Here is a 10,126-nt window from a genome sequence, read left to right as displayed (position 1 = left end):
CCATCTCCCTGAATTATCTAGACACTCCCAACAGACCTTCCCACCAGCCATCCCGATCCAGGCAACGCCTCCTTGAGACTGTTTTCCCAGGTGATACAAAGCTGCAGCAAGCTAACATCATGGCTGCCTTGTCACCAAGCTACATCCCCAGCCCTAATAACCTGTTGGCCACTCACACAACAAAATGACCCCATTTATCTCAAAGAAACATGTCACAACAACTGCATGCATGTAAATATAAATATGCAAAATACAGTGTGTGAGTGGGCGTCTCAAACCAAGGATCAGTTTCTTAACACTCAAGTAAGAGCTCTCTGGGCTCCCGGGTCTCTGCGTTTAGTGCAATTGAGGGGTAATTGCTTTTCATTCAAAGTGCTCATAGACTGAATGGCTCATTGCTTAAGCTAATACATCTTTGTTTTCTTTTTTCCTCTCCAGTTCTCTCTCTCTCTCCAATTCTCTCTCTCCAGTTCTCTCTCTCTCTCTCTCTCTCTCTCTCTCTCTCTGTGTGTGTGTGTGTGTGTGTGTGTGTGTGTAGGCTATAGAATAACCTTGACTTCTGTTCTCCAGCAACATTCATTACCTTTTTATTTTGAAACAGTCTCTCACTGGGACCAGGGGCCTTCTGGATAATCCAGGCTGGTCACCCAGCTAGCCTCAGGAATCCGGGCTCTGCCTCCCAGCACTTACATGACACACATGCACGTCCACGTCCAGCTGGTTAATTTTGTATTTTTGAGTAGGTTCTGAGGATCAAGCTTAACGCATTCAGTTTACAGCCTGAGCGATCTCTTAACCTGGTCTCTTTTAACTCTCAGAGTGAGAATGTGTAGAGCAAAGTTCACTGTGAAAATGGAAACACCTTTCCGTTGGGATTTCAAGAGAGGGTTTCCAAGTTCAAACAGGCTTTAGCTGAAGTCCTCTTAACCCTTGTATGGAATGGCTAACCCAGCTCCTTAAAAGGGTGTTCTGTTCCGGTCTCCTGTCCCCCAGGAGGCACCCACTTGGGTTGATGGTATTATTAGAGGCCTGTATGCTCAGAGAGAAAGGAGTTCAGCAGCAGGAGCAGACATCAATCTCTGGGATCTGAAAAGCCAACAAGAACTTTAGTAAACAATTATTTTTTCCAGAGAAAGAAATTAAGTACTTGGAGTTTGGATTGTGCGTGGAAGTCCCCAAAGCATTCAGTCACAATGTCAAAAGGGAACAATAGCTATGAGGGGTTCCTTGATGGCCACACAGCAGATACCCTTCAGAAACACACACAGGCAAGCACTGGCTTCTCCTGCCTCTTCAGCCTGTGCGCTCAGCCCACGGACCACACACTTCTGCCGGAGGTCAGCCACTGCCACGGGCAGAGGAAGGGAGACTCTGTCTTGGTAACTCTTACTTCTCATCCTGGCTCTGCTATCAGCAATGGTAACGCTGAAATTATTCAGGTTCTCTGACTCATCAACAAAAATTAAGATTATGTAACACTTCCTTGAGGCAGGCAGGGACCATGCTCTGCTTATTGATCATTATACAACAAACCATTCCAGAATTGGGCAGAGCCTGCCTGTGTTACAGTGTTTGTGTGTGTGTGTGTGTGTGTGTGTGTGTGTGTGTGTGTGTGTGTGTGTGTTTTGAGTTCAGGCAGCATACATAGCTGCTATAGCTTGCCTGAATTCTGCTGTGTCAGAAACTCAGCTGAGAACTCTCAAACCCTGAGTGGCAGAAAGCCAAAATCACCCAGACCCCTGTTCCTTTGTGTCTGGCACCTGAGCCTAAATGGCACTGCTGACTCCGTGTGACTTAACAGCTTCACCATGGGGTCTCATTCAGGTCTCATAAAAGTGGTGGCCTGCAGGTGAACGGACTTCTCCCATAGCAACAGGAATGCTCTGCCCTGCTCTGCCCTGCCCTGCCCTGCCCTCAGCACCCCTCCCACTGCTGGAGTATTATCTCAACACAGCCAACTGAGGAGAAGCCCAACCTTGCTCCAGCCCACCCAAAATGATGTATTCTACTGTGCCTAGGAAGCCCTGAAAATGTGTTTCTATCACAGAGTACACTAGACCATCTTCTTACCAGAGGACAAAACTGGTTTTGGGATGGTGAAGGCTACCCCACAGGATCGGGCAGAAGCTCATGGTAGCTGGCCCCATGTCTCTGGTAGCCTTCTCACTTTGCACATACTGTCCCCCTAAGTCCCTTTCCACTGGGAGTTCTTTCTCTATTAGTCATGTGGTCATACTCCTTGGTGACCCCACCTGGGAAAATCCCTGAAAGTGTCATGAGCCACAGGTGGTGCCTTCTTAGCTCTGCACTTTGAGCCATGAACTCTGGGACAATTCTGGGGGCTCACAAGAAGTCCAAGTGAAGTTGCATTGTTGTTTGTCATCTGAAGGCTCCTAAGAAATCCTACAGAAGTCACTGGGTGCTCCCTGGGAAAGGTGCGTGAGAAAAGCTCTAATAGGTGACCTACGTACAATGGCCTGGATTGCTAGCCTAAGACAGAGTAAAGGATAGTGAGGGACCAGGTGCACTTCTGATACAGACACTAATGAGAATCGGCTAAGTCTGTGATGACTCACTGGTTAGAGTGTTTACTGCTCTTGCAGAGGACCTGGATTCAGTTCCCAGCACCCCCATGGCCATGGCCATTTGAACTTCCATTCCCTGGGATCCAGTGCTTCTTCTGAGTTCTGCAGACTCCTGCACAAACATGGTGCACTGCATTCATACATACACAGAAAATAAATTTTTTTTAAAAAATTAAAAACACAAAACAAAACAAACCAAAAAATCGAAGACTTACTATAAAGAAAACATACTGAAGTGTTATTTGAATACTTTAAGTGAACTAGTACTATTTAAAAATCAGTCTTGTTTTAACACTTGTAACATGGCTATTAGAGATGGCAAATAAGACGCTGGTGACCTCTTGAGCTCACCCTTCCATAATACTTTGCTCACTTGTGACCAACTGCCTGATCATAAGCAATATAAGGAAGGAAGCGTGTGTTTGGACTCATAGTCTAAGATGATGCAGTCCATAACAGCCAGGAAGGATTGGCAGCTAGCTGCTGGAGGCAGCTGCCGAGATTACAGACATTGCACCTGCAGTCAGGAAACAGAGAAGACAGGAAATGGACGGGGCTGTAAGACCCTCAGGTCGGACCTTCTGCACACTTCCTACAGTAGGGCTCTAATTCTTAAAGAATCCATGGGCTGGAGAGGCGGTGCCATGCTGAGGAAAGTTGGCCACTCTTGCAGAGGATCTGAGTTTGATTCCAGCCTCCCACACTGGTAAGCTCACAGCCATCAGTGACCATAGCTCTCCGGGATCTGACCCATCTTCCACCCTGTCTCCATCAGCTTCTGCACGTGTATGACACGGATACGAACATACACATAAAACCACTCAAAAACTCACACACAGTCTTCCATAATAGATTCCTCATCTGGACATCCCGAATCTAGAGCACGGCACCTATAGAGGACACTTCCCATTCAATGACCTCTTTATTCTTCCTCTGTCCTAGGCCCAGGTATGATAGCTAGGACTCAGAATCACAGGAGCCCATGACATCAGAGAGCAGCCAGACTGACCCTGGCAGGTGACATTTGAAAGTTAGTTTCATGAGAGGAAATGTTTCAACCTTCAAATATCCTTAATAAAGGCAAACAACTCAAACCCTTGAAGATCCCAGATCTATGACAAGGGAAGCATCCCTTGTTTGGTGACAAGAGACAACAAAACAGGGAATGAGGTCAGAGGAGAGTGAGTGAGAAGTCAGGGAGGGGCCATTTCTTCAACACCTGTCCCAACCTCCACCAAGGAGCAAGCCAGTCTGACATCCATTGCTCTCTCTTGCTCAGCGGCCCTTTGGTGGTACTGTATTAATCAGGATTTTTTTTATCCCTATAACAAACAATAGCCATCACTATAAACAGAAATATGTTTATGCTTTTGGAAGTTCATGGTCAGAGAAGCTCCACAGCTAGCTTTTGGTCATGTGTTTGTCACAGCGATACATTAACCCTTTATACCACATGACCTTTGGATGACCTTCAAGATGTAAATGATAACTGACATCCTGAAGATTACGCAAGGAGACAAACGTCCTTCATGAGCAGACCTCTATACCAATCGGTCTTGTTTTCTCTCATTCTCCCTTCAACCTCTTGTTCTACCATTGTTCTTGAGTAGTGGTTTGTTTTTGGTTTTTGAGAAAGGCTCTCTCTGTCTCTGTCTCTGTCTCTGTCTCTGTCTCTCTCTCTCTCTCTCCCTCTTCTTTCTCTGTCTCTCCATCTCCATAGTCGTAGCTGCCCTGGAATTTGCTGTGTAGACCATTCTGGCCTTGAACTCATAGAGATCCTCCTGCTTCTGACTGTCCAATGCTGAGATTAAAAGGGTGTGTGCCACCACTCGCTGACAAACCTACCATTGTTTTTGAATATGCATGCAGACATCCACCTTTCTGGCCATGCCAAGGTAAAGTGGAGCAATCACAGATCAAAGCACGTTGGTTGCAATAAAGTCATTTACCTGCTGCATGAGCAAGCCCAAGCCCAAGCCTAGGGTAAAGCTTTGATTACAGAGGCTGCTTAGCTACAGGAAGAGTCCAGCCAAGGTTTTATGAGGGCTGGAGAGGCTGTGGGCATCACTTCATGGCGCAGAACCTCTAGACCAATCTCATGGGTGTTGACACACTTCCAACATCACAGGGTACAGGCTTTCACTGTTGTCGGTCAAGACGCTGACTTTGAACACCACATGCCTTGTGAATTCAAGTTTTTCGGTCAGAATATAGCAGTTACATCTCTACTTCTTCTTCAGAGCATACCTCACATTCTCCACACCAGCGCCCCATCTCTAGAATGAATGTCAGGTTTCCTTGATTCTTGAGATCTCTCCAGAAGTTTGCCAGACATCTTCCCTGGATTCAAGAGCTCACCCTTCCAGCCAGGTGTGGTGGCTTGTGCTTTTATTCTCAGCACATGAAAGGCAGAGGTACATTAGTGCTTATTCTAACTGAATCTCAAGAGTTGTATGGGTCAAGTTCCCAAGATAGATTGGAGGGTCAGGGAGCTAGAATCCCAGCCATCTCATATGTCTCAATCTGGGAGATTTATCTATGTCCCATAAGGCTCTGATTGATAGTTGAGAGAACACAACAGTGCTATATCTGTTTAGTGTAGGCTAGTGTTAAATTTGTGTAGAAGAGCAGTGTGTGCGTTCATGAGGAATGGACTTTAACGTGATGTTAGAGTAGACTAGCCACTCTATGTGATAGAAAACCCAGCCAGGTTAACATCATTAGAATGTGTTGATTCACACAGCCAGGATGATCATAAGCTGAGCAGTCTTTAGGTCTGATCCAAAAACCCCTGGCATCCTCAAGTCTCATTTTGCTATAGATTTCTGAGTTTCTCTCATTTGTGGTTTGTCCTCATCCCCAGGCTGGCTTCCCTCATGAAGCTAGGCAGGACCTCTGCGGGGGTGGGGGTGGGGAAGTCCATAACTCCTTCTGTACTTCAAGGTAGAAGAGATTACTTTTATACCAAATATCAATGAACACCCAAAGTTCCCCTGTGATTCTCAGTGTCTGTCAAGTCAGCACCTCTAAATCAGAAGAAAGGTGGGCTATCCTAACTAATGTGAGCCTCATAGCCCATATCCAGAGAGGGAAGGTTAAACAAATGCTTGAGGGCCACCAGAATGCCACTGCCAAGAAGAGCGAGCAGTCTGTTTGAGTTGTATTGCATACTCACCCTGGTTGTCATATGAAACCTTGGCAACAGTGTACACTGGAAGGGAGGAATTCACAGGTTGGGTTGAATGAATTTACCCACAAGATAATTATAGTCTGGGACTGGAACCCAGTAAGTGACCAATAAAAGTAATATTGTGTGATAAATCAGTATCGAGAAAAACAGAAATGTGGGGCTTGGAAGGACCTGGGCTTGCATCCAAGTTCTGCTACGCACCAGTTGTGGAGCCTTAGACACGATTCCTTGGCAGTGGATGCATATAAAAAGCACTTCATAATCATGGGCAATTCAGCTACACATAAAACAAAACCAGACTGGAAACAGTCCAAATATGAGATAGTCATTTACCTCATGTTAGAGAAATCAGAGCGGATACGTAAAGGTTCTTGACATTGTTGAGAACCAAGACGACTCTTCTGATGCTGGTGTCCTTTTCTACCATTTCATGTCCTAGCTCTTCATGTTTGCTTGCTGGTTAGAGCATCATTACCTCTACATGCAGACACGCTCAGAACCCTGAAGAGGAAGCCCTACTTGTGTTATGAAGAGCAGTGAGACTGTCATAAACTACTTTTGTCTTGTCTGCCTACCCACCCCACAGCCTCGGCAAATTTCCTGTTTGGCTAGAACAGTACCACATGCCCACGTCTTGAACTTTAGACGGCAAGCTAGTAAAATGGCAAGGCGGGCACAGAGGAATGAATGTTCCTTCTTTTGATTTTGCAGGAAGAACGCTTTCTTTCCTGAGGATTAATGTGCGATTGTACAAGGGAGGCCTGCAAACAGGATCCAAAAAGAGATCTGGGACAGATGGTTTATAAGGTGTGCATGGCCGTTTTGTGACATCATCCTGTAAAGACCCAGATACGAGAACCACCCACTTTATAGCACTTTACAGCAAGGTGAGATTATCTTCTTTCTGTGTGGCTTTTCCTGGTTGCTTTCCTGGTGTCGTTTTAGAACAAATGTCTCCTGTATCCTCTAAGATGATGTTTATATGACCACCAAAAGCAACCATGAATCCTTCTATCGGCAGCCACTCACCCATACAGCCACATCCAAATCCCAGATCTATCGTGCAAGCATCTGAAGAAGAGACAGGAGGTCCACACCATCACCCTGTACTAGCTGGTTTTGTGTGTCAACTTGACACAAGCTGGAGTTATCACAGAGAAAGGAGCCTTCCTTGAGGAAATGCCTCTATGAGATCCAGCTGTAAAGCACTTTCTCAATTAGTGATCAAGGGTGGGGTGGGGGGCCTGTTGTGGGTGGTGCCATCCCTGAGCTGGTAGTTCTGGGTTCCATAAGAAAGAAAGCTGAGCAAGTCAGTAAGTAACATCTCTCAATTGCTTCTGCATCACCTCCTGCTTCCGGACCTGAGTGAGTTCCAGTCCCGACCTCCTTTGGTGATGAACAGCAATGTGGGAGTGTAAGCTGAATAAATCCTTTCCTCCCCAATTTGCCTTTTGGTCATGATGTTTGTGCTGGAATAGAAACCCTGACTAAGACACACCCCCCGACACAGGCTTCCCAAAGGGAAACTCTTATAAAAAGATGCCGCCAACCGTGTGTGTGTGTGTGTGTGTGTGTGTGTGTGTGTGTGTGTGTGTGGTGTATGTAAGAGAGGTAAGGGGTATGGCTCATGAGCCCATTCATGTGCAGAGGCCATCGGGCATCCTAATCACTATTCTCCACATAGTTCCCTTCAGACGGGATCTCTAACTGGGTGTAGGCACTGACCTGTCTGAGAGTTCTAGAGATCTTCTTGCCTCCATGTCCCACCCATTCATTTGCTGGCATTTCAGGGACTCCTGCACCCACACCAATGCTCTTACACAGTGCTCAGGTCTAAGTGCAGGTGCTTATGCATGCCATGAGCATGTTCTTACCCACCAAGCCATATCCTTAGCATCAAGGGAAATACCTTAAAGGGCGTGGCAGTTACCATGAGAGAAGTGAATGCATTTCACTGGGGGCAGGCGGCAGAGATGAAGAAAGAGTGGCACAGTACAGGCATCCATGAAACAAGTCACATAGAACATTACCCAGTAAGTGCAAATAGCATAGTGTTGTAATGTCTCTCAGGACATTGTTTGATGTGTGGAGGCAGTGTGATAAGGAGAGATGTCAAAGGTGACTTTCCCAAGCAACTTCCTCTGGACTCTCAGAGGCTGGTAGGATCTGATAGCCCGTTAGGTACAGAACGATTAACTGGGAGAGGTTGGGTGGCTTTTATTAATAACGTGGAGATAAGTATTTACAGTAGCAATTCTAAGCACTAAGCAATGGGTTCATTGTCAACTTCAGAAAGAGGCAGCCTTTGAAATGCCCGAAGACCCAAGTGGCACATGCCTGTCACTGAGCCTGCAGGTTAATCATTGCTATCCCCTTGAGACTTGCACAAGTCCTTATGCAAGAACAGGAATCCCGCTGTGCATTCTTCACCCCTGACACACCAACGCCCAAGTGTTTCATTTCCAAATAGTCCTTGCAGTTGCTCTCAGCATATAGAGAACTATTTGGCACCAAGCAAAGCCAAGGCCAGCTTGCCATGAAGCGTATGATTGGGTATGGTGAGTGTGAGATGCTAAAAATGAAGGACTCGAGGTCTCCCTAAATTGTGCTGCCAGGCAACATGTACAGGGCAAAGTCTCAGATGGAATTTGGCCACATGTGTCAGTTTTTATTGATAATCCAGCACTGAAACAGCCTCTGTTATAAACAAAATTGAAGACCCACTCTTGCCCATTGCGCACGCCCTGACTCACTCTTACCCATTACGCATGCGCTGACCCACTCTTGCCCATCACACATGCACGGACCCACTCTTGCCATTGTACCTTATGACAGGAGCTATGCATAGCCTGACACTGTTTTAGCCTTTTGCTAAACAGTGCTCATTTCTTTTTTTTATTGATATGTCCCGATGTGTAGCACTGTTTATTTGAAGTACACATTAAATATGGTGCTTTAAATGGTTATTATCATCATTTATGTCAAGATACCATAGACAAGTCACCCCAGAGACAAATCTCTGGGTGTGTCTGTGAGGACTGTCTTGACTAGGTTTACAGAGATGTGGGTGGCACTATTCTCTGGTCGGAGGCCCTGGACTGTGTACAGATGTTGAACAGAGCACCGGCGTTCATCACTGTCTACCTCTGGAAGGTGGATGCCATGTGACCAGCCTCTTCAGGCTCCTGCTGCCATGCCTTTCCTGAGGTGATGAACCATCCTCAGATGGTTAGACAAAAAAAAAAAAAAAAAACACTTGCTTCCTTAAGTTCATCACCAGGTCATTTGTCATAGCAAATTAAACAGTAATTAATAAGTTACTACTCTTATTTACCTGATATCAACTGAAGTCATCTGTCTTGATAAAGACTTTTAAGTCCACACATTTGTATAATTGACTTTGTATTTTGCAAAATCAAAAGTTGCAATGGTTTGCTGTGATTCAATTGATAACTGATGACTGATTAAATATTTGACTTCTGAGGTTTGTAATGTAGTTCAGTTGATAAATGCTCCTAATGTTCAAAGGAGAATGAAATCCACTCTTCCTATGGGTTGGAAAAATAAAGCTTTTGCCTTGGAATTGTTTTTAGAGGTTAAGAATAAGAGATGGATGTTTTTACAGCATGAAACTTATCCTCTACAAACGGATGAAATCAGCTTGTACCGTCCTTACTCTGCATACACAGCTTCAGTTTCAGTATTTCAGTAACAAGTTCCTGGTGCTAGGTAAACTCCAGGCCAATATTACCACCATCATTTGATAGCCAGGTTAGGTGGCTTCATTCCCAAAATCCACCGCCTTTAGAGTTAAGAGTTTCCACTCTTACTGTTAAAATGTTTTACAGATCGAACCAACCTAGATGGGGACTTACTAAGTTCAGACACAAGAAGCTAAAGACCTAATAGATACAGTCCCTGCCACAGATGGGCTGAGATGGCTCAGTCAGTAAATGTGCCCTAAAAACACAGGGCCTGAGTTCAAGCCCCAGTTCATACCCAAAGCCAGATGTGGTGGTGCCTTTCTGTAGTCTCAGCACCGAGGAGACGAAGACAGACATATCCCTGGGGCTCTCTGAACAGACATCGTCATTCTACTTGATGAGTTCCAGACCAGTATGAGACTATAAAATAACCAGAGAACAAGCCAAAGTTAAAAGTAAGAAAGGAAGGAATAAGGGAAGGAGGGAAGGCAGGCAGGCAGGACAAAAGGCAAGAAGGAAGGAAGGAGAAAAGGAAGGAGAAAAGGAAGGAGGGAGGGAAGAAGGAAGAAGAAAGGATGGAAGGAAAGAAGGAGAAAAGAAAGGGAGAAAAAAAAGAAGAAAGGAAGGGCGATGTCTCCAGAGAAGCA

At 45.5% G+C, this 10,126-nt stretch overlaps 1 long non-coding RNA gene across 1 annotated transcript; it reads right to left on the bottom strand.

Annotated features, from left to right (window-relative positions):
- Window positions 1-715: 715 nt before the first annotated feature.
- LOC110301101 lies at window positions 716-6,319 on the bottom strand. The gene is made up of 4 exons (XR_002378680.1): window positions 6,109-6,319; window positions 4,535-4,766; window positions 2,577-2,715; window positions 716-1,086 (listed from the first exon to the last, which is right to left on the bottom strand). It is a non-coding gene; the product is annotated as an uncharacterized LOC110301101 (long non-coding RNA).
- Window positions 6,320-10,126: the final 3,807 nt, after the last annotated feature.

Source organism: Mus caroli, chromosome 9 (genome assembly GCF_900094665.2).
Source record: "Mus caroli chromosome 9, CAROLI_EIJ_v1.1, whole genome shotgun sequence".
Lineage (NCBI taxonomy): Eukaryota > Metazoa > Chordata > Mammalia > Rodentia > Muridae > Mus > Mus caroli.
The sequence above is the reverse complement of the archived record's forward strand: the minus strand, read 5'-3'. Positions and strand labels throughout refer to the sequence as shown.